The sequence below is a fragment of the Choloepus didactylus genome, chromosome 13 (genome assembly GCF_015220235.1).
Source record: "Choloepus didactylus isolate mChoDid1 chromosome 13, mChoDid1.pri, whole genome shotgun sequence".
Classification (NCBI taxonomy): domain Eukaryota; kingdom Metazoa; phylum Chordata; class Mammalia; order Pilosa; family Megalonychidae; genus Choloepus; species Choloepus didactylus.
In genome coordinates, this window is record NC_051319.1 from 37,154,341 (window position 1) to 37,178,225 (window position 23,885).

Sequence of the window (23,885 nt, forward strand, 5' to 3'; positions counted from 1 at the left end):
TGTGCCTCGAGGATATACTGTAAATTTTCCTCTGTCTCTTTCCCAAAATGACCTGAGGCTATTTACCAGGGTATCTGTGTACTGGAAAAGGAGAAACATCCAGATTTTTCCTGGATTACTGGATAGGTGCAAAAGTTGATGCTAATTCCTAGGGATCCCAAATGCCATTTGGTCAAATGGTCAGAGTAGGGATTTATAGAGCATTAGATGACAAATGGAATTGTCTGGTTCAACCAAAATGTTAAATCAAAAGTAATGCTGCATCCCTGAGGGAGACTGCGGCGATTAAGGTCCCCATGAAAATCTGGAGAGATGCAAGAGTATTGATTTAGCTTGTGCAGATGGGAGTGGGGTTTTGGAGAATGATAGAGGATTTTCATAAACATAATCAGGTGGTGATGCTAAATGCTTCTGCTTTTGTAGATGTATTCTCTTTATTGGATCAAAACAATACAATTTCTGACACATAATGTGTGTTTATTACTCTGGCAAATGCTCTTTTTTTATATAAACAACAAGATGCAATTTGCTTTCACATGATCAGGACATCAGAACATATTCAGTGACCTTCAGGTATGGGGCACTCTGTCATAATCTAGACTACATAATTTGTGCCTTCATGCTAATTAGATCTGTTGGGCAGGAAGTAGTAAATAACCAGGAAGTCTTGTAAAAACACACACATATATATATCAGAAGGTAGGTGATAAACCTCATGAAAATTTGGTGGGTTTCTTAGGCTCCACTGGTCTGGGACATTGAAATCTCTCCTCCAAAGTAAAACTGAAGTTGATGCATCTTTTGCACACAAATATTAAAAAGGAGGTCAATGCATGGTGGGTTTGTTTGGATTCTGGAGCCACCATATACTTCAAATGAGAGCTCAGAGATAAAGAAGGCTCTGAATTTGGACCAGAGCACAATGCCAGCTATTCAACCACTTAGGCCATGTGAAACAGCTGGTTTGTGGCTTTTAGGGCTGCTCTATGGAGTTCTGGCAACCCCCCATAAGAGAATGACAGTGCATACATCTAGGATTTTAAACAAAGCCATCTGGACAACCATTCTGTCTTTTGGGAGCTGGCACCTTTCTTACTACTTGGTGGTTGCAGAGATTAAATATCTGATCATTGGACACCAAGTGACCATGCAATTGAGATGACTGTCTTGATGTGGATCTTATCTGATCCACAAAGCTCTAAAGTTGAGCATAAACAGCAGACCTGCATCATAAAGTGATGGTGGTGTGAAATTGAGCTCAAACAGGTTCTGAATATATCATATTTGCATGAGCAGAGGTTCAGATTCTCATAGCATCTATGCTTATCGCATTGCTGCCTCTCCTTCAACGCAGATCTATGACTTTATGGGGTATTCCCTTGGATCAGATGACTGAGGAAGAAGAAATTCAGGCCCAGTTTAAAGATGATTCTGCATGCTATGCTGGCATACATGGAGGTGAATTGCTGCATAATTATGGCTCAACTCAGAGGTGGTCTGGAATGATAGTGGGGAAACAAAATCCTTCCACTTAGCAGAATTTCAAGGAGCATGTCTGCTTGCCCACTCTCCCCCAAAGGAGAATGACAAGCGGTATGATCCATGGGCAGTGACTGATGATTGTTGTTGGATATTTAGGGTCTTGGAAGATACAAGATTGGAGGATTGGAGACATGGAAATCTGGGAAAGAGGTATGTAGATGTACCTCTTCAAATGGGGACATTCTGTAAAGACATGTCTCATATGAATGCCCATCAAACGTCATTTACTGCAGTCTCACAAGCACAACCTAGACAAGATCAAGATGACTTATTATGTAGCTTACACTAGCCTTTATCTCCAGCCACTCAATAGCTTACTCAAGGACTTGCTAACAAAGTGGCCATGACAGCAGGGATGGAGGTTATGCATGGGCTCAACAACATGGACTTACCCTCACCAAGATTGATTTGGCTACCACCATTGCTAAGTGCTTGACTGGCCAGTATCAGAGAACATTGCTGAGCCTCTGAACTGGCAGCATTCTCCAGGAGACCAGCTAGCAATCTGGGGACAGGTTGATTTCCTTGGAGTTTGACATCATGAAGAGTGCAGTGCTTTATCATTAGTAGTTATACTCTTACTAAGGGCAAATTTGGCTTTAAAATTTGCCTTCCTTTCCTGAAATATCTCTATCAAGCCTACTATCAATGAACCTAATAATATTTGATTCACTATCATGGTATACTCATAGAACAGTATTACTCAAAGTGTGGTCCACAAAACCCTAGGTTTACTTAAGACACTTTCTGGGAGTCTGTGAGGTCAAAACAATTTTCATAACAGTACTAAGGCATCATTTGCCATTTTCTTTGTGTTCCTGTTTATACTGATGATACTGAAGAAATGGTGGATAAAACCACTGTTGCCTTAGCAAGAATCAAGTCAGTGGTACTAAACTATACTAATAGGATTTTTTACCAGTAGGTACTCACAGAAAGACAAACTTACAGATTCACATCAAGAATGTACTGATGAAGCAGTAAAAATTGGTAATTTTATTAAACTTTGACCTTTAGAATGTCTTCTTAATATTTGGTGTGACAAATAAGTCATGCATATAGCACTTTTCAACATCCTAAAAATATAATGTTTGTTTTGTGGAAAAGCACTTGTGCAATTGTTTAAGTTGTGAACTGTGAACTAAACTAGCTGCTTTTATTCACAGAACACCATTTTTATTTGAAAGAATGATCGACAGACAAATTGGGATTATTCGGACTTGGGCAGATATTTTTTCAAAAATGAATGAAGTCTGTCACTTCAAGGAAAACAACTGACAGTATTTCATTTCTAATGAAAACATATGAGTTTTCAAGTGAAAGTTACAATCCAAGTTCTGATACTTGAAAGCTTCTTGATATTCAATATTTTTATGATATTGGAGATGATATTAATAAATGTGATTTTCTTTTTGATATTGTATAATAAAATTTATCACCATTTGGAATGTCTGAATAACTCAATGAGCCAATATTTTCCAAATGACCAAAGCATCATGTTCCAACATCATGCATGGTAAGATTCATTCAAAATGCAAGATAGACCAATGGATCTTAATGTAGCAAAGTATATTAAATAAAAATTTAAATGTAAAGTGAAAGATAAATTGAGTAAATTATTGTCAACTGATAGTAACACTTTTTCAGAAGTAAAATGTCCTCTATAATAATAAGTGTAACAGATCAGTGAGCTGTTGCTCCTTGTTGGGGTATAAAAATGACATAGCTTTATTTTTTTTAATCATTGCTTGAAAATGTGCTGTGTCAAATTTCTCATTCCTCCCTTAACACTTTCTTGTGCAGCTTTCAAAACTTTCTGGTCACTTTTTGCTAAATGAGTCCTGAATTGAGTAAAACTGCAACTTCATATCCTCTTCCTCAGTAGCACCTCAAGCTGTGGGAGTGACTTTAGGGAATGGCGGTAGGGTGTAGGGGAAACACTACAAAAAATTGTACAATCTTGAATAGCCAAAAATGATTACTCTGAATCCCCCTATGAGTCCTGAATTGAGTAAAACTGCAACTTCATATCCTCTTCCTCAGTAGCACCTCAAGCTAGTGGGAATGACTTTAGGGAATGGCGGTAGGGTATAGGGGAAACACTACAAAAAAATGTACAATCCTTGAATAGCCAAAAATGATTACTCTGAATCCCCCTATCGCTGCTCTGTAGTTCTGTGATTTATCTGGGGTGAAGATAAGGAGTGGGAGGAGGCTGGCAGAAGTAGGTCTGTTTTTGCTGTCTGTTTGTAAACCATGGAGTGTAAAAAGCTACCTGGTTACAAGTTTTGGTGGCATTTTGGTGTCTCTCTTCAGCACGTAGATACTTTGCACCCTTGGACCTCAGCTTTAAGCTTGAGCCTAGATTTCAGATAGTAGAAAAGCCCTACCCAACATTCCATTCCATAAGAAAATTACAAATACTCCAATAGAAAAATGATCAAAGAGCTTAAATGGGAAAGTCATGGGAATAAAAATGACTAATATACATTAACCATCACAGATAATCCAAGAAAACTATTGGATGAATATAACAATTTTACATATTATACTGTCATTAAAATTATAATATCAAAATGTCTCCATGTTCTAGTAAGATAGGCATTTTTCATACATTGCTGACAGGATTCTGTATCAATAGAGCCAGTTCTGAAGAACAATTTGTTGCCCTGTGTCATGAACCACAAATAATCCATACCCTCTGATCTACTAATTCCTCTCTCAAGAATCTACTCTAAGAAAATAATTAAAGACATTATCAAGGATATATGAGTAAGAATAATCTTCATGATATTATAAGTAAAAATCATAGCTACTTAATGACCATAAGGGGAACTGTCAAATAAATCATGACATGACTGTATGACTCAAATATTTCATAGCCAATAAAAATGCTTTTAAATATATATTTTTTAAAATATGGTAATTGTTCAGAGTACAATTGCTCAGAGTAAATGAATAAAGTGGGATAAAAAACTGAATGTATAATATGATTCTAATTTGTTTTTTAAACACCACATAAACATATAAAAAGGAAGAAATTGTTTCTACAATCATGTTAAAGGAATATTAAATAAATAGAATGGAATACAAGAGTGAATGTATAGTCAGATTTTAAGTTGTATATAAAAGTTATGTAGTCAGATATAAAGTTTTATATAAAAAGATTGCAAGAAAAATGTTTCTTCCATATTGTGTACTGTTTATGTAATTAAAATATTTTAAAATTATTTAATTTGAAAATTAAAATAGAAAATTATTTCAATTTAAATATTGAAATAGTTATTAGAGTTTTCCATAGTTCACTAAATTATTTAAGTGTATTTATCAATTGGGAGAGAAGAGATACATCATCATTGTCACCAAAATATATTTACTGAGTAATTTTACATAATTCATTGCTAACCTAAGGAATATAAAAAAATAAGACATAGTCTCTGTTTAGAGGCTAGATGGAGAAAAAGAATATACGTATAAAGTTAAATACCCACAGAATATAATGAATTATTGGTATAAAGAACACAGGAGAGTGAACCTTGAAGACGTTAAGTGAAATAAGTCAGACACAACAGAACACAGGAAATGCTTTAGGACTTCAAATTCCAAGGAATCACTATTTTAGAAGGAGCAGTGGTAGCAGAAGAAATAAGACGTTATTAGTCTTCTCAAAAAGGACAGGCTTTTTAAAAGAGGAAAAAAAGGAAGAAGAGAAATAGAGACAGAAGAAATAATATTAGTGGAAGCTTGAAATTTGCTTGTCAGTTTTACAGAACAATGATTTGGGAGAAACATGAGTAAGTTTGGAGAGAGCTGCCGGGGCAGAGTATAAAGACCCTTGAATACCAGGCAAGGAATTTTTGTTTTAGACTGGTGATGCAGAGATCCTGAAAATGTTCCAGAAGTTGAACTGAACTCATGTCAGGCTTAAACCATGACATCAGGTGCTCAAATATTCATGCAATATATATATTTTTAATTTTTTTTATAACTGCTTTAATCTCCTATATGAATTGTCATCCAGTAGTCAATGGAGTTAGGGATCTAGGGAAGGCCACTGTGGCTTTCCAGTTAACATGAGGAATATGAGGAAGATAGAAAACAAATGGCATTGGATGGACAGAGAAAGAACAGAAGAAACAGCAGCACAGGATGATGGTGGGAAGCTCTGTTTTCCCTAGGAGAACTGTGGAGGAGCTCTGAGCCAAATTCATACAAAAACCAGGAGTGAGACACAGAGAAATACTGACATGATTTCTATATAAAAGGTGCCAAACATTTCTATGAGCTGGAAAGTCTATCCAAAACTTTTACTATGACATTGTCCAGTGACTATAACTGTGGTGACTCATCATATAAAACCTACAATAAGTATAATTTTCACAGACCACGTGTTGAGTAATTGTCCTTGATATGTGGGCTTATTATGACATCATTCTCATTTTAAGAACAACTTAATTTCTGGAAAACTCTACTCTGTAAAATTATTTATCTGCAGCCATTTTGCATTAAATCAATGCAAATGCCTCTCACTGTGACATTAAAGGCCTTTTAAAGATTCTATCCCTGGAAACATAACTGAATTATATTCTTAAGTTGAATTCTGGGTGCAAGCTCATACTTGGAGGGCAAAGTACAAAATCTACTTTTTGTGGAGTCTTAACTGTTCTCCCACATGAGATGTAAACAGTCAGGATTCCAACTTTCTATGCTTTATCTCTGAAGCAGTCACAAGCAGACTTTTGAAATTCAACTAAAATTATAATTAAACTAGTTTAAACATAAGATTGCATGTATTTCTAGGCTTTGGAAAAATACCTTACTCCCTGTTAGTCTCAGAAATTTCAGATTATTCATTAGAAATGTCACAAAATATTGAGGATAACAGGCAATGAACAAAATATTCAATTGTGATGAAATGCTGAGATCTTAAAGAAAAATTGCCTTATACTTTCTTATTTGCCATGGGAATCACTGTAGTAACTTTATTACAAGAAAGGAAAACTTACTCAGGTACATATTGATTTGGCAGCCTCTCTGTGGAAAGAAGGAAATCATTGTGAGTGATAATTTTTTTCTGGCTTTTATATTGGCTTTCAAGTTTTAATTGAACCTGAGTCTAACTATCCTCCCTGGTCCCCCTCCATCCTTCCCTTCAACTAAAAACTTGAGAATAGACAACGTAACTGCCTTTTACTCTAAAGAGATCATTTCAATTCAAGAAGAGGATGAATAATGACAGATCTGCATCAAAGAGATTTATACGTAGTAAAAACCTCAATATAGTGGCCCCAGGCCTGATGTATATCCATACATAGTTATGTAGAAAAAGAGTCCAGGTTTTTTGATACTAGTGTGTTAGTCAGGTTCTCTCGAGAAACAGAACTCTCTCTCTCTCCCTAATGGTGTAAACTTTAAGGCATTCATTTATTCTAAGAATTGGTTCTGGGGACTATGGGGATTGGCAAGTCCGAATCCGTAGGGCAAGCCAGAAGTTGTGAAATCCAATGAAGATGACCTTGAAGTCCCCAGGAGAAGCTGGCTGGCTGAGATAGAAATTCTTCTTTCTGATTGCTGAGATCATTAATTCTCCCTTTAATGCCTTCAACTGATTGGATGAAACTTCTCTCATTGCTGAAGGTCATCTCCTTTGTTGATTGTAGATGCAATCATCCATAGATGGAATCAACTGACTAATGATTTAAATCCACAAAATACCTTTGCTGTACCAATCGGGCCAGTGCTTGCTTGACTAAACAGCTGAACACCATAGCCTAGTCAAGTTGACACATGAAATTAACCATCACTGTTAGTCGGGTTCATCTTTGGCAATTTAAATGTTCTCTAGATTGTCTCCTGGTTGATCTAGGACCTAGTCTGCTATATCATTCCAATTCAAAGTATAATTAACCACTTTTTAAAAAAATCATGGTAACATATATAACATAAAAGTTGCCATTTCATTCATTTTTAAATGTACAATTAGTGGTATTAATTTCTTTTAAAATGTTGTGCTGTCATCACCTTCATCACTGAAACTTTTTCACCACCCAAAACAGAAACTCTATTCAATTAATGGTGACTCCACATTATCCTTCTCCCCCAGCCCCTGGTAACCAATCTTTCCCTGAGAATTTGATTATTCTCTATAGTTCTTTAAATGGAATCATACAATATTTGTCCTTTTGTGTCTGGTTTATTTCACTTAATATAATGTTTTCAAGGTTTATCCATGTTGTAGTATGTATCAGAATATCTTTCATTTTTATGGCTGAATAGTATTCCATTGGTTGGATTTGCCACATTTTATTTATCCATTCATCTATTGAGGACATTTGGGTTGTTTCCACTTCTTGGCTACTGTGGAAAATATAATGCTCCCATAAACATTGGTGTACAAGTATCTGTTTGAATCCCTCCTTTAAATTCTTTTGCATGTTGTTCCAGTTTGCTAATGTTGCCTTTTTGCAAAACACCAGAAATGGATTGGCTTTTACATAGGGGGTTTATTTGGTTACAAAGTTACAATCTTAAGGCCATAAAATGTCCAAGGTAAGTCATCAAGAATCAGGTACCTTCACTGGAGGATGGCCAATGGTGTCCAGAAAACCTCTGTTAGCTGGGGAGGCACATGGCGGGCGTCTGTTCCAGAGTTCTGGTTTCAAAATGGCTTTCTCCCAGGACATTCCTCTCTAGGCTGCAGTTCCTCAAAAATGTTACTCTTAGTTGCTCTTGGGCATTTTTCCTCTATTGGCTTCTCTGGAGCAAAAGTCTGCGTTCAATGGCTGTCTTCAAACTGTCTCTCAGCTGCAGCTACTCTCTCAGCTCCTGTGCATTCTTCAAAATGTCCCTCTTGGCTGTAGCAAGCCTGCACCTTCTGTCTGAGCTTATATAGTGCTCCAGTGAACTAAATCAAGGCCCATGCTGAATGGGCAGGACCACAGCTCCATGGAAATTATTCAATCAGAGTTATCATCCACAGTTGGGTGGGTCCCATCTCTGTGGAAACACTCAAAGAATTACAATCTAATCAACACTAATAATCTGCCCACACAAGATTACATCAAAGGTAATGGCATTTTGTGGGACATAATATATTCAAACTGGCACAGGTATATACCTAAGAGTAGAATTGTTTTATCATATGGTAAATCTATGTTTAACTTTTTGACAACTGCACCATTTTACATTCCCACCAACAATTTAATAAGGTCCTATTTCTCTGCATCCTTGTCAACACTTATTTCCCCCTTTTTAAATAAATAACAGCCAACCTAGTATGTGTGAAGTGGTATCTCATTGTGGTTTTGATTTGCATTTCCCTAATGACTAATGACGTTGAGTATCTTTTCATGTGCTTATTGGCTGTTTGTATGTCTTCTTTGGAGAAATGTCTATTCCAATTCTTTTGCCTGTTTTTATATTGTGTTGTTTGCCTTTTGTTTGTTGAGTTGTAGGAGTTCTTTATATATTCTGGATATTATCATCAGATATATGATATCCGAATATCTCCCATTTTGTTGGTTGTCTTTTCATTTTCTCAATAATGTCCTTTGATGCATTGAAGTTTTTAATTTTGATGAAGACCAATTTATGTATTTTTTCTTTCATTACATGTGCTTTTGGTGTCATATCTAAGAATCCATTGTCTAATACAAGGTTCTGGGGATTTTTTCTCTAAGTTTTCTTCTAAGAGTTTTATAGTTTTACTCTTATTTTTAGGTTTATGATCCATTTTGAGTTGATTTTTGTATATGGTATGAGGGAGGGGTCCAATTTCATTTTTGTTTTTTTTGCATGTTTTCCCAGTACCATTTGTTGAAAAGAGTATTCTTGTCCCATTTAGTGGAGTTGGCAATCTTATAAAAAATCTGTTGATCATGACAAAAAGGGAGAAAAGAAAGGTAACAAAATAAGGCTACAGTGGCTGAGAGCTCTCAAATAGAGTAGAGAGGAAATCCTGGAGATTTCTCTTATGCAAGCTCCAGCTAGATATCCCAAATGGCCACAGTATGTCATGCCCTTACCAACAGTAGTTCTGAAATACCTAGGCCCCATCTGAGATTTTATAAAAGATTCCCTCACTAAGTTTTATCTCTCAGAATCTTAAATCCACCAGGGCGTTTCTATGCCAGACAGGTCCTAAAACCTAGAGGCAATACCCTCTTTAAGAACAACAATCAGATGTAGCCCATTCTCCATAGTGCTGACACCCCTTTTCAGGATGAACAAATTAGAGTGGTCACTGCCTAGACACCCTTAAAGATCAAGAAAGTGATTAAACTAGATGAAGGGGTAGCAACAGACAAGATAGGATTTAGTAAAGGATTAAGAATACTGAAACATTATATAAACACACACACACACACACACACACACACACACATATATTTTAAATACTGGGGTGTTAGAATAGCTAGAAGGAAGTAACTGAAATGGTGGAATAGTAACGTCTAACATTCTTTGAAATTTGCTCTATATTCATTGAATTGGGCTTTGACAGTTAGTACTCTCTGTATATATCCTATATTTCACAATAAGGAAAGAACTGAAACTATGGAACTGTAATCCATAATATTTTTTAAAATTACCTATATAATTGCTTGTTAAACTGTATGTTGAGTTAGCACCTTTCTATGTATATAATAATGGAAATAACTGAAATAGTGGAACTGTAACCCATAACATTCTATGAAATTTGCTCTCTAACTACTTGTGCCCCATAATAATTAATATCAACTGATTTTACTTCCTTACATAGCTGTTAGGAAGAATTAGGTGGCCCCATATGTGCTGACATGTATTGTTAAGTAAGATAAAGCAAGATGTAGAACAGTTTATATTGTATGCTACCATTTGTATTTTTATTTTTAAAAGAACATATATCTATATAGTTTATTTTTAAAGAATATGTACATTTTAATTTTTAAGGATTATCTTTGGAAGAATATACAAGAAACTGAGAGCAAAGCTTCTCTGTGTAAAGAGAAACTGGGTGGTTGGGGAGCAGGATTGGGAGGATTAGTTAATTTTCATTGTACATACTTTGCTACTTTTTGAAGTTTGTTTCATGTGCCTATATTCTTTTCTTTTTTTTTTTTTTGTAAAAAATTTAAAAAGTGTGGATAAGTAACTATGAAGTTCAAAAACTCTAAGTTGGCCAACACTAATTTGGTGACTAATTTGCAGACTGCCCTTGGTCTGCAGGTCACAAAGTTTGCCATCTCTGCTCTCAACTGAGCTCTTTGAAGGTAAGGGTTTTGGCTTTTGCCTTTCACCTCTCAGAGTCAAGAATTTAGCACAATGCCTTTATCAAAGGTGTTACTTAATAAATGTCCTTAAATGAGTGGATGTACTCATGCTTCACTTCTCTCATTCCACTTGCTTTTATTCTTGTTTTCCCTCCACCATAGCCCCAAACTGGTTTTCCTGAAGGTCTTTGGTTCTCATTTCTCTTCTCTCTTCCTGCTATCATCTGAGGAAAGAATGCTTTGGTTCTAAGCAAAATTATGACCCCAGTTTTGAAGTTTGACAGAAAGATATGAGTTTAAATTTTGACTGCCACTTATGGTTGGTGTGAAACTTGGATAATTTTCCTAACTTCTGAACCTCAATTTCCCCTTCTACAAAATGGAGATGAGAATGTCTGCTTGACAGAAGACTTGGAAAAAAGTAATATATCAGAAGTGCCTTTAAAAAGAGTCCAGCCCAGAGCTTATAGCATAGTAATTGATCAATAACAGTTCATTCACTCTCAAATTCTTATGCTGTCCTCTATCTACCAAAATTGTTCAGATTCTTCCATCACAGTAGAGAGTAAGTAATTAATAGTGCAAGGAGAACTGTCATTTTAGCAGAAATTAAAACTTTAGTTCAATTGGTTATAATTTAAGTATTAACTAGAAGAAAGAATTTGTATCTTGTGGGGAGAGGGGCACAGTTGGAGAGTGACTTGATTAGGGGCTTAGGAGCAGGAGGTGTAGTTCTTAGGAGTCCCCTTCAGTGGTCTATCTGGCTTGCCTAGAAAAGGCAATATGATGTTGAGGTACTGTGGGACTAAGTTAAATATTGTTAATTAAGGCCTTGCCCCCTAAGGGAGAAAAAACAATATTGGCTGCAAGTGACTGTGCGTTAGCAAAACTACCCCTTGGGGATATTTGAAACTCAGGTTTTGAAAAAATATCCCTTGTTGCCTTTCCTGCTTGCCAACTGCTATCATTTTCATATAGGTAAAGTACATTTAAAATGCACATTGAAGGCAGCCCCAAAAGGGATAGACTATTTCAGAATTGTTAGAGATGGCCTAGACTGAGTAGAGGGAGATCATATACACTGCTTTGGTGAGGAGAGCAGAAGAAAGGGAAGAATTTGTGTATTAAAAAAATGACTTACTTTAGCATAAGTCAGCTGCCAAAGTCTACAGCCCTGAAACCATTCTAACGTTGCATTTTGGTGACTTTTCAAAACAAAATGTCCAGATATCCATCTTAATCCATTGTGTCCTGCAACTGATTCTTTTTTTTTTAATGCAATTTTGTTGAGATATAATCACATAGCAAACAATCATTCAAAGTGTACAATCAGTTGCTCACAGTATCATCATATAGTTGTGCTTTCACCACCACAATCAAACTTGGAAATTTTCACTACTCCAAAAAATAAAATGAAAATTAAAATAAAAAAGAACATACAAAACATCCCATTCTGTTCCTCCCCCCGTTGTTCATTTACTTTTTTAAAAATACAGTTTAATTGAGATATATTCACCACCCTACAGTCATCCACAGTGCACAAACAGTTGTTCATAGCACCATCATACAGGTGTGCAGTCATCACCAGAATCCATTTTTGAACCTTTTCCTTACTCCAAAATAAAAATAAAAGCAAAAAAGAGCACCTGAATCTTTCCATCCCCTCCATCCCACCCTATTATTCATCTAATTTCTGTCCCCATTTTTCCACTCATCTGTCCATACACTGGATAAAGGGAGTGTGAGCCACAAGGTTTTCAGTCACACAGTCACACTTTGCAATCTACATAGTTATACAATCATCTTTAAGAATCAAGATCACTGGGTTGCTGTTTGACAGCTTCAGGTGTTTCCCTCTTGCCATTTCAACACACTAAATACTAAAAGGTTGTATCTGTATAGCACATAAGATACCCTCCAGAGTATCTTGACTCCATTTGAATCGCTCAACCACTGGAACCTTATTTTGTTTCATCTCTCTCCCCTCTTTTGATCAAGAAGATCCTTTCAATCCCACAGTGCTGGGTCCAGTCTCATCTCCAGGAGTCATTTCCCGCATTGCCAGGGGGATTCACACCCCCGGGAGTCACGTCCCATGTAGGGGGGAGGGCAGTGAGTTCACCTGCCAAGTGGGCTTAGAGAGACAGGGGGCCACATCTGAGCAACAAACAAGCTCTTTGGGGGGGATTCCTAGGCACAATTATAAGTGGGCTTAGCCTCTCCCTTGCAGCAACTAGCCTCACAAGGGAAAGCCCCCAAATCAAGGGCTCGGCCCAGTAAATTGGCAGTCCTCAGTGTTTGCGGGAAAATCAGCAATAGCCAGGTGGGGAAGTCCAACACTTCCGCATTTCTCCCCAGCTTTTTGGGGAGGGGCCCACAAATACATTTATACTCTCTGCCCATATAACTGTAGGATGTGTCGGGACTTCACCCCAGCCTGTACAAACTCACCAAATCCCACTTTCCATTCACTGCTCTCTGCACCTATGGTGTTCAAACAAACTGATTGCACAAGTTAAATTATCTACTGCCTGCAACTGATTCTTGGTCTGTATATTGCGGGGAGTTGGAACAGGTTTTTCTTCTGATGTGATTAGAGCACTTTTCAGACATTGCCTATTATCCATCATCATTCCACTTAAAACATGTCAGTAGTATTGATTTCAGTTTTCCAGTGTGTGAAATAAGAAGATTGGACTACTGATGCACAGTGTCTGCATTATTCTAGCTTCCAGATTCCAACGAACAGCTTGGAAAGATGAAGACCTCAGAGAACAGAGAATGGAAGGAGTGTGCTTAAATTTGCTTAGAAAGTGCTGACAGCCAGGAGTTTAACCAGCATTTCCTGTCTCAAAAACAAGTTCTCAATTTGCTCTTCTCTGGCTGTGAAACAGGGATCAGAAACTGTCACTGTTTGTTCAAAAGCAGAAGCTAGAATCATTTCAGAGAAAGAGAGAGCAAAGTTGAAACTGAAACTTCACTTCTACCTATCTGTAGAAGCAGTGGAGTGTATCCGCTGTGGGCTTCTACTCCCTTGTTGCAAGTGAAATTATTAACCACAGAACTGTCTTTCACTCATGTCCTAAATCAGGATATGTCTTACTGTTTTTGATACTAACCAAATCATCATTTGTGTACCAAAAAGAGTTTTTAGTGGCTTTATGAAGTCTTTTTTTTCCTTTACACAGCATGCATATTCATTGACATCATTACTAACAGCTTTAGACTTACCTGTAATAGACTAATTTGTACCATAAATCAAAATGCTGTATGAAATCGCCCAGATCCCAATGCAAGGAAGATCCTAACTGCATGGTATGGAGAGGGTTACTACTCCATTTAAAAAAATCCCATATTCTTGGATCTGGATCAGTGTTCAGAAAATAAAATCAACCTTAACAACAATGACAATAACAAAAAACACAAAAAACCTTTCTCAGGAAGTTGCATTCATTTTTCCTGGCTATAGTGGGGATACTCAGTATTTGAATATATTTTAAAATTTCAATGTTGGAGCCAGAAAATAAGTAAAAGTGCAGGGGATTCCCATGGCATCACAGATTTCAGGTTAAGAAAAGATAATGTGGAGGCTTTGCACAGGAAGCAAAGAATTGTCGGAAGACTAAACATGTGATGTGAGGTGTTTTCATACCTTCCTTGGCCCTTCTCTTTGTCTGAAATGCTCTTGTTTTCTTTTGAAGTGACCTCTTCATTCATTAAGGCTCAGTGCAAATATTACTTCCTGTCAGAAACTTTCTCTCGTATCTGTCCCTCGAACCTCAGATTCACTGGTTTCTAATTTGTGTTTCAGTAGATGTTTCTTAACACTTCATACTATAAATTTTTATTTTGTAGTTGTATCCCCTGATAGGCTCTGAGTTCTTTGAGGGTCTGAAACATTCTATTTATTCTTGAAATTCTTGCAATATGCACACTGTCTAGCATATCATAGATAATAAAAGCCTGTTGAGTACAATCAATTTGGGACAGGGAGTTGGTAGCTGAAAATGACCTAAGATGCTCCTTCTTTCAATTTATCCCACACATTCCTCTGTTTCTCTGGATACGTCTGTCACTGCTTAGCTGTCATGGCACTCTATCTATTAATCCATCATTCATCTGTCAGATTCTCATTTCTAACAATGCTGTAGAATTGTGTGTAATTTTAAACTTCTCAGACTTCTTTTGCATACATTACCTTCTTTAGTCCTTACAAGAAATTCTATAAGGTTTCAGATAAGAAACTGAAACTTTACTAGAACTCAGGCCTTTTGAACCCTTAGTGTAATATCATAATATTCAGAGTTAATTTTTTTTAAAAAACTTTTCATTTTGAAATGTTTTCAAATTTCCAGAAAAGTTGCTAGACTAGGACAAAGAACACCTGTATACTTCACCCAGACTCATTCATTGTTAACATTCTACCACATTTATCATTCTCTCTCTCTCTATATATATGTGTGTGTATATAAGTATGTATGTATGTTTGTATGCATATGTATATAATTTTCTGAATCATTTGAGGGTAAGTTACAGACCTCACACTTCTTTATCCCTAAATACTTCAGTGTATATTTCCTAAGACAAGGATATTCTCTTACATACCATTGACATAGTACTTTAATCAACAAACTTTTTAAAAAATTTGTAAGGTTTCCTAATAATAATGTCTTTCATGACTTTTTTTTTCTGGTTCAGGATCCATCAGGATCTTACGTTGTATTTAGTTTTTATATAACATTTGTCTCCTTTAATTTGGCTGGGTCCCTCAGTTTTGCTTTTTATTTAATGACATTGATATATGTTTAAGATTTCAGGACACCCATTTTGTAGAATGTACCTTATATTTGGGTTGTCTGATGTTTCCTCATGCTTAAATTCAGGTTATGCATGTTGACAGAATACCACATAGGAGTCATAATGTTTCCTTCTCAGTGCATCACATCAGGAGGCACATGGTGCCAGTTTGTACCATCAATGGTGATGTCCACCAGGTTTCCCCACTATTAAGTTACCAGTTTTCCATTTGTAATCCTGGGGCTTTAAAATTCCAGTAGGTTTAACAGATGTATAGGCAACTAGTGTGCCCCAACTCATAGCCTCTTGGACCTCCTTTACTCCAGCCTTCCCTAAGGCAACATCTTCAGGTGTGTGGATTCTGGTATTACTCTGCTCACATGCACTGGGCATCTCTCGGTTTCTGTCCCATTGCTGCTCTACACAGCAGCATGGGATTCTGTGGTAGGTAACAGACCTGCCTCACCCATGTGTATGCGAGAGAGTTAATGTTCATGGAGCAACTTTTTGACTAATGGATGACAGACAACAGTGGATAACTGCTACTCTCTTCTGTCCCCTGGATGCACAATTCTGAGGCTTATTTTACACGGCTCTTTAAAACATCCCAATGGAAGCAAGTACCAGTTGCCTAGGGTCATGACCAACTTGAGAATGCCCTATTACACTGCTTTCCCTCCTTCCCTGTGTTACTGTCCCTAATCTCTCTACTCCTGATCCCTAGGATCATTTTCCAAAATAATCCCTTGCACATACATCCTTGCCTCATGCTTTCCTTTTCTGAAAAGTCCTAGACTAAAACAATTATGCCTACAGGTTAACACATTTAGTGGGTCAGGGAGGTGACAAATTAGAATTCAGCAGTGCAAATAGGATGACTCATTTTCCTTAGGTGTTGCCCTGACCAGACCTTCCTTCTCATCTCCCAAACAAAGACACACCCTCTTCTATATTAACGCCACTCTATTTAGCCTCTGATTATACAATGGACACATCTCTCCAGTCCCACATTTCTTCCCTGCCCACTTCCTCTAAGAGCAGTGCCTTTCAGCCCGTAATCCTTGAGGGCATTGCAAAGAATAAAAAGGGCTTAGTGAACATGCTCTGCTCAACTGCACACATCTCTTCCTCCTCTTTTTCAGCATCCTGTCCTTCAACTTTGCTTTTTCCTTCCACTAATTTTTTGCACTTTGTCCTTGCTTATTTATCGCTGATAGGCAACTCATTCTCTTCTTTGGAAGAAAATAAAACAGAGAAAAGATGAGACGGTTATTTATTCCTCCTAAGTAGAAAATCTGGCACTGTCTGCTGTGTGTGTGTGTGTGTGTGTGTGTGTGTGTGTGCATGTTTCCAAGAAGAAAGCAGCACCCTGATTAAACACCCAGTAAATAATATGGGGTGCTGATGAAATCAAGGCAGATTCCTTGATAGTAAGAGGAATGCAAAGTTTTGAGAGTTAGAGAATTCCATGGCCTAAGCATCAGGAAGATTGGGAATTACTTCTAGTTCAACTCTATGTCATAGATCAACTTTTAAAATCTCTGTAATCAGTTCCCTCTCATTTTACAAAGGGGTACAGCAGTTGTCGTTAGCTATCATAGAATTGAATAGAAATATGAGATAATATAATTTTAATATGTTTTCAGGTAATGGAAGAATAATCCTCATATATTGTGTAATCAGCATCTCTTCTCTGCTCCTGTAATCCTTCAGGCATGTGGCATGCTTTCTTTTTGCACTGATGGTGTTATGTTACATCCTGTCACATCACTCTTAAGATAATAAGGCTGGATTGTAGGCCTGTAGCAAACTCTTGCCCTTGGATTGTTGACAGGCACTGTAATTTAATTAAATTGATATTTCGAGCATAAACTCTCAGAGCTGGAAGCTACCGTAGAGTTTATTTCATTCAACCTTCTGCCCAAGGTAGGAAGTCTCTCTGCAATATATCTTACAAGTGAGTTTTCCAGTCTAATAATTTTCAACCACTGGCTGTTATTTGTGAGGACTGTCACAAGCATTTTGCTGCTAGACTGTTACATTAACTACATTTTCTTCCTTTTCTCACTCTACATTGGAAGAAAGTGCATGCTGTAGGTCATAAACCAAGAAGAAACTAACACCATGTAATGAAACCATGTGGTTTGAGTTGTCTTGTCAGTTATGGTGATGAATGTCAGCAATTCAGCCACACTCTCTTTGTGGAGATAAAGGCACACTTTTGGAGACTATGCTAAAGATTGGAGCATAAGTAGCCATATCAGTGGAACAGTCCAGAGTATTAAAGTAAGCTAAAGCTAACAAGTAAGATTTTTGAAGTAAAACTGAACAGGAAATCACAGCAGATAATTCCACTCTCATCACAGGTAATTACTGGCCTTACCGTTTTTTTTGTTTTTTTTTTTTCCTCCAAACACATTTCATTTATTTATTTTTTCTAGTTATTATGTTTAATTTAGGTGCGCTACATATTAAAATTACACGATGACATAAAATAATGTGAATTTACAGACATGCCTTTTTTCTACTTTCATTTTTTCCATACTCTTCACATTCATCTTTTTTTTATTATTCATTTTATTGAGATATATTCACATACTACGCAGTCATACAAAACAAATCGTACATTTGATTGTTCACAGTACCATTACGTAATTGTACATTCATTACCAAAATCAATCTCGGACACCCTCATTACCACACATACAAAAATAACTGGAATAATAATTAAAGTGAAAAGGAGCAACTAAAGTAAAAAAGAACACTGGGCACCCTTGTCTGTTTGTTTGTTTGTTTGTTTCCTTCCCCCACCTTTCTACTCATCCATCCACAAACTTGGCCTTTCAGTTTTAATACATTGTTGCTATATAATAAAAGGTAGGTTGTAATTTATGCAACAGATCATTGTTTCATAGTCAACAGTAAAGTGGGGTGGCACCAAGCAATAGACAGAATTTTTTTTAAGCCTGTGAGGTAAAATAGATTGAAGGTGTTATTGATACAGTAGGCCTAAAAGAGAAATGTCTTAATTACATTACTTTTTATCATCCTCTGTTAAAGATAATGTCTCCTCCCAGTGAAGGACTAGTAGAAAAGGATAAGGATTAGGCTGCTAGTATAGGGAACAGTTAGTGTTAAAATCAAAGAAACTTCCAAAATCTTGGCTGCTCAGAGTGCTGGAAGACATGCTATTATTCTGTGGGAAGCAATAAGGAATGGGTAGCTCACAAAAATGAAAATAAAGTATTTCTTAATGTCTATCACATTGAGACTAAACTAAACTGCCTAATTTCATAGAATCTCAGTTCTGCAGGGGATCCTAATTTTTCAACCAACAGGTTGACATTCTCTCTGCAAGAGCCCCACCAAGTGGTCATCTAGCCTTTGAGTTAAAGTCACAGAAAAACAGATTAGGACCTATTCCAAGAAAGAATGTTAGACAAGAGAAGTCTGATGATGGATACAAGTGAATATCCTCAGTCAGTAGAGAGATTTGGGTTCAGGCTTCATGTTTAGGCAAGACATCTGCTTCTTTCCACCATTTGTTTCTGGTAACTTTCTTGTCCTTATTTGAACTATCTTGCTCTTTGACCTCATGACCCCATGTGCTTTGAGTCCTCCATTTTCTCCTAATCAATCAGCTCCCTTCTGTCTTCATGTTTTCCCCACCACTTAAATCATGTTTTCAATATTACTTTCAACTCTCAATCTAGCCATTCTGTTTCTCTGACTCTAGAACTGGGCAGCTGAGAGTTTCTGGAGAAAAATCACACAATTTTGAAAATTGGTGTGACTATATTTCACTGCTTTCTGACCTAGGCTTGGTCTTCAGTTATGGTCAACAAGTGTCTGATCAGACTAGAGTAGCTATTCCAAGCTCTTCCCACCACTGCCTCTTCTTAGTCTCAGCAGACTATGGGTCAGCCCATTTCAAAGAGAAAAGCCAAGGCCATGAAATGAGAACTATGTTTTCCCTTGCCTCTTACTTCCAAACTTGCTGACATCAGCTCTCACTTTTCCTGGTGGAAGGGGTACCTAACTTGAGGCTTGCTCCTTAATCTATGGCTTGGATTCCTTCCCCTCCTACCTCTCGGGACTTTATTTTTATCAGTAATTTCACCCCTTCTTCTCTTTTACCTCAGAAAATAAACAGAACAATGGGTTATCTCATCAAAAGTGAAAATAAAAAGCAAGACTACCTTATCAGCTTGGGGGCAAAAGAAACCCATTCAGAATAACTTATGGAAAAAAATGATAATTATTATGTTGTTTGATTTCTCTGTAGCAGTTGACATTTTCTCCATCCTGAGGCCTTCCTGTTCTTTGATTTCTGTGACATTATTTTCTCCATTAATAATAATTAAAAAAAAGTTGACATTCCTTCTTAGTCTTCATGGTGCATTCCTTTTTCTCTGCTTAAACATTTAAATTTCGGCTTCCCCATTGGCTCTATCCTGGCACCCCAGTTCTTTGGTTACCGTCTGATGCACGGCTTCAACTTCTGCCACTGTTATGTCACAAGCTATACTTCCTGTCAGATATTTCTCTCGATTTTTGGACTGAATTCTACACTTGAATATCCTATTAAATTCAGTGTGTCTAAAAAGTGAACTTTCTTCTTTTACAAAAAAAAAGGTCATTTTGTGAAAAAGGTCATATTATATTTTGACCAAAATTTGCTCTTCTACCTGAATGCCGTATTTTGATAGACAGCACTTCTCTTATCCAGTCTTGCAATCCAATTCCATTGGCATTTTCATGCATCCCTAATATCCATTCAGTCATTAAACGCTGTGGCATCTGCAAGATCACATGCAGTCCTCTATCTTTCAGGGTAAACTTCAAATTTTACCTTACAAATTGTGTCTTTATTTGGCCACTTTCAAAGCCTCACTGATGACCATTTCCTTACCTGAATACTTTAAAACAAGCAGGCTTCCAGTTGGAGGGACTAGAATTATTTTCTAACCTTGCTGGAATTTAATACTTTCTTAGAGGCATTGTTAAATATGCAGTTGTTGTCCTGTTTGTTGGGAATCTGTGTATAACAAATTTCCCTACAGATTCTTATGACCCACCAGTTTTAGTGAGTGTTTTTAATGTTTCTAGTGAGTACTTTTGCTTATGCCATCTCTTTTTTCTGTAATACCCTACCCCCTTGCCTTTCAGAATTTTGATTAGGATCACTTAACATGTGACCTTCATTCTGACTTAGATGTCCCTTCTCTTCGCTCCTATACTACACTTGGCTATTTCTGTCATTAGTACCCAGCACACTGAAAAACAATATTTGACTGACTTATCTATCTTCCAGCTGGTCTAACAACTCATTGTTTATCTTTGTTTTGCCAGCACAAAAGAGGCAACTAGTGGGCTTTTGACAAAAGTTGCGTTGATATGTAAAAATGAACAAAAAGCTCAATATAGGAGGCGGGGCAAGATGGCAGACTGGTGAGCTGTATGTTTTAGTTACTCCTCCAGGAAAGTAGGTAAAAAGCCAGGAACTGCGTGGACTGGACACCACAGAGCAATCTGTCTTTGGGCATACTTCATACAACACTCATGAAAACGTGGAACTGCTGAGATCAGCGAAATCTGTAAGTTTTTGCGGCCAGGGGACCCGCGCCCCTCCCTGCCAGGCTCAGTCCCGGGGGAGGAGGGGCTGTCAGCTCCGGGAAGGAGAAGGGAGAATTGCAGTGGCTGCTCTTATCGGAAACTCATTCTACTGATTCAAACTCCAACCATAGATAGACTGAGACCAGACACCAGAGACTCTGAGAGCAGCCAGCCCAGCAGAGAGGAGACAGGCATAGAAAAAAAACAACACGAAAAACTCCAAAATAAAAGCAGAGGATTTTTGGAGTTCTGGTGAACACAGAAAGGGGAAGGGCGGAGATCAGGCCTTGAGGCGCATATGCAAATCCCGAAGCAAGGCTGATCTCTCTGCCCTGTGCACCTTTCCTTAATGGCCCTGGTTGCTTGTCTATTAGCATTTCAATAACCCATTAGATCTCTGAGGAGGGCCGTTTTTTTTTTTTTTTTTTTTTTAAATCCTTTTTGCTTTTTCTAAAACAATTACTCTAAGAAGCTCAATACAGAAAGCCTCAAAGAATTGAAATTTGGGCACGTCAAGTCAAGAGCAGAACTAAGAGAGCTCTGAGACAAAAGGCAATAATCCAGTGGCTGAGAAAATTCAATAAACAACACAACTTCCCAAGAAAAGGGGGGTGTCCGCTCACAGCCACCATCCTGGTGGACAGGAAACACTCCTGCCCATCGCCAGCCCCATAGCCCAGAGCTGCCCCAGACAACCCAGTGTGACGGAAGTGCTTCAAATAACAGGCACACACCACAAAACTGGGCGTGGACATTAGCCTTCCCTGCAACCTCAGCTGAATGTCCCAGAGCTGGGAAGGGGGAGCAGTGTGAATTAACAGAGCCCCATTCAGCCATCATTTGAGCAGACTGGGAGCCTCCCAACACAGCCCAGCAGCCCAGAACTGCCCTGGGGGGACGGCACTCACCTGTGACATAGCACAGTCATCCCTCAACAGAGGACCCGGGGTGCACAGCCTGGAAGAGGGGCCCACTTGCAAGTCTCAGGAGCCATACGCCAATACCAAGGACTTGTGGGTCAGTGGCAGAGACAAACTGTGGCAGGACTGAACTGAAGGATTAGACTATTGCAGCAGCTTTAAAACTCTAGGATCATCAGGGAGATTTGATTGTTAGGGCCACCCCCCCTCCCCGACTGCCCAGAAACACGCCCCACATACAGGGCAGGCAACACCAACTACACACGCAAGCTTGGTACACCAATTGGGCCCCACAAGACTCACTCCCCCACTCACCAAAAAGGCTAAGCAGGGGAGATCTGGCTTGTGGAGAACAGGTGGCTCGTGGACGCCACCTGCTGGTTAGTTAGAGAAAGTGTACTCCACGAAGCTGTAGATCTGATAAATTAGAGATAAGGACTTCAACTGGTCTACAAACCCTAAAAGAACGCTATCAAGTTCAGCAAATGCCACGAGGCCAAAAACAACAGAAAATTATAAAGCATATGAAAAAACCAGACGATATGGATAACCCAAGCCCAAGCACCCAAATCAAAAGACCAGAAGAGACACAGCACCTAGAGCAGCTACTCAAAGAACTAAAGATGAACAATGAGACCATAGTACGGGATATGAAGGAAATCAAGAAGACCCTAGAAGAGCATAAAGAAGACATTGCAAGACTAAATAAAAAAATGGATGATCTTATGGAAATTAAAGAAACTGTTGACCAAATTAAAAAGATTCTGGACACTCATAGTACAAGACTAGAGGAAGTTGAACAACGAATCAGTGACCTGGAAGATGACAGAATGGAAAATGAAAGCATAAAAGAAAGAATGGGGAAAAAAATTGAAAAACTCGAAATGGACCTCAGGGATATGATAGATAATAGGAAACGTCCGAATATAAGACTCATTGGTGTCCCAGAAGGGGAAGAAAAGGGTAAAGGTCTAGGAAGAGTATTCAAAGAAATTGTTGGGGAAAACTTCCCAAATCTTCTAAACAACATAAATACACAAATCATAAATGCTCAGCGAACTCCAAATAGAATAAATCCAAAAAAACCCACTCCGAGACATATACTGATCACACTGTCAAACATAGAAGAGAAGGAGCAAGTTCTGAAAGCAGCAAGAGAAAAGCAATTCACCACATACAAAGGAAACAGCATAAGACTAAGTAGTGACTACTCAGCAGCCACCATGGAGGCGAGAAGGCAGTGGCACGATATATTTAAAATTCTGAGTGAGAGGAATTTCCAGCCAAGAATACTTTATCCAGCAAAGCTCTCCTTCAAATTTGAGGGAGAGCTTAAATTTTTCACAGACAAAGAAATGCTGAGAGAATTTGCTAACAAGAGACCTGCCCTACTGGAGATACTAAAGGGAGCCCTACAGACAGAGAAACAAAGACAGGACAGAGAGACTTGGAGAAAGGTTCAGTACTAAAGAGATTCAGTATGGGTACAATAAAGGATATTAATAGAGAGAGGGAAAAATATGGCAAACATAATCCAAAGGATAAGATGGCCGATTCAAGAAATGCCTTCACGGTTTTAACGTTGAATGTAAATGGATTAAACTCCCCAATTAAAAGATATAGATTTGCAGAATGGATCAAAAAAAATGAACCATCAATATGTTGCATACAAGAGACTCATCTTAGACACAGGGACACAAAGAAACTGAAAGTGAAAGGATGGAAAAAAATATTTCATGCAAGCTACAGCCAAAAGAAAGCA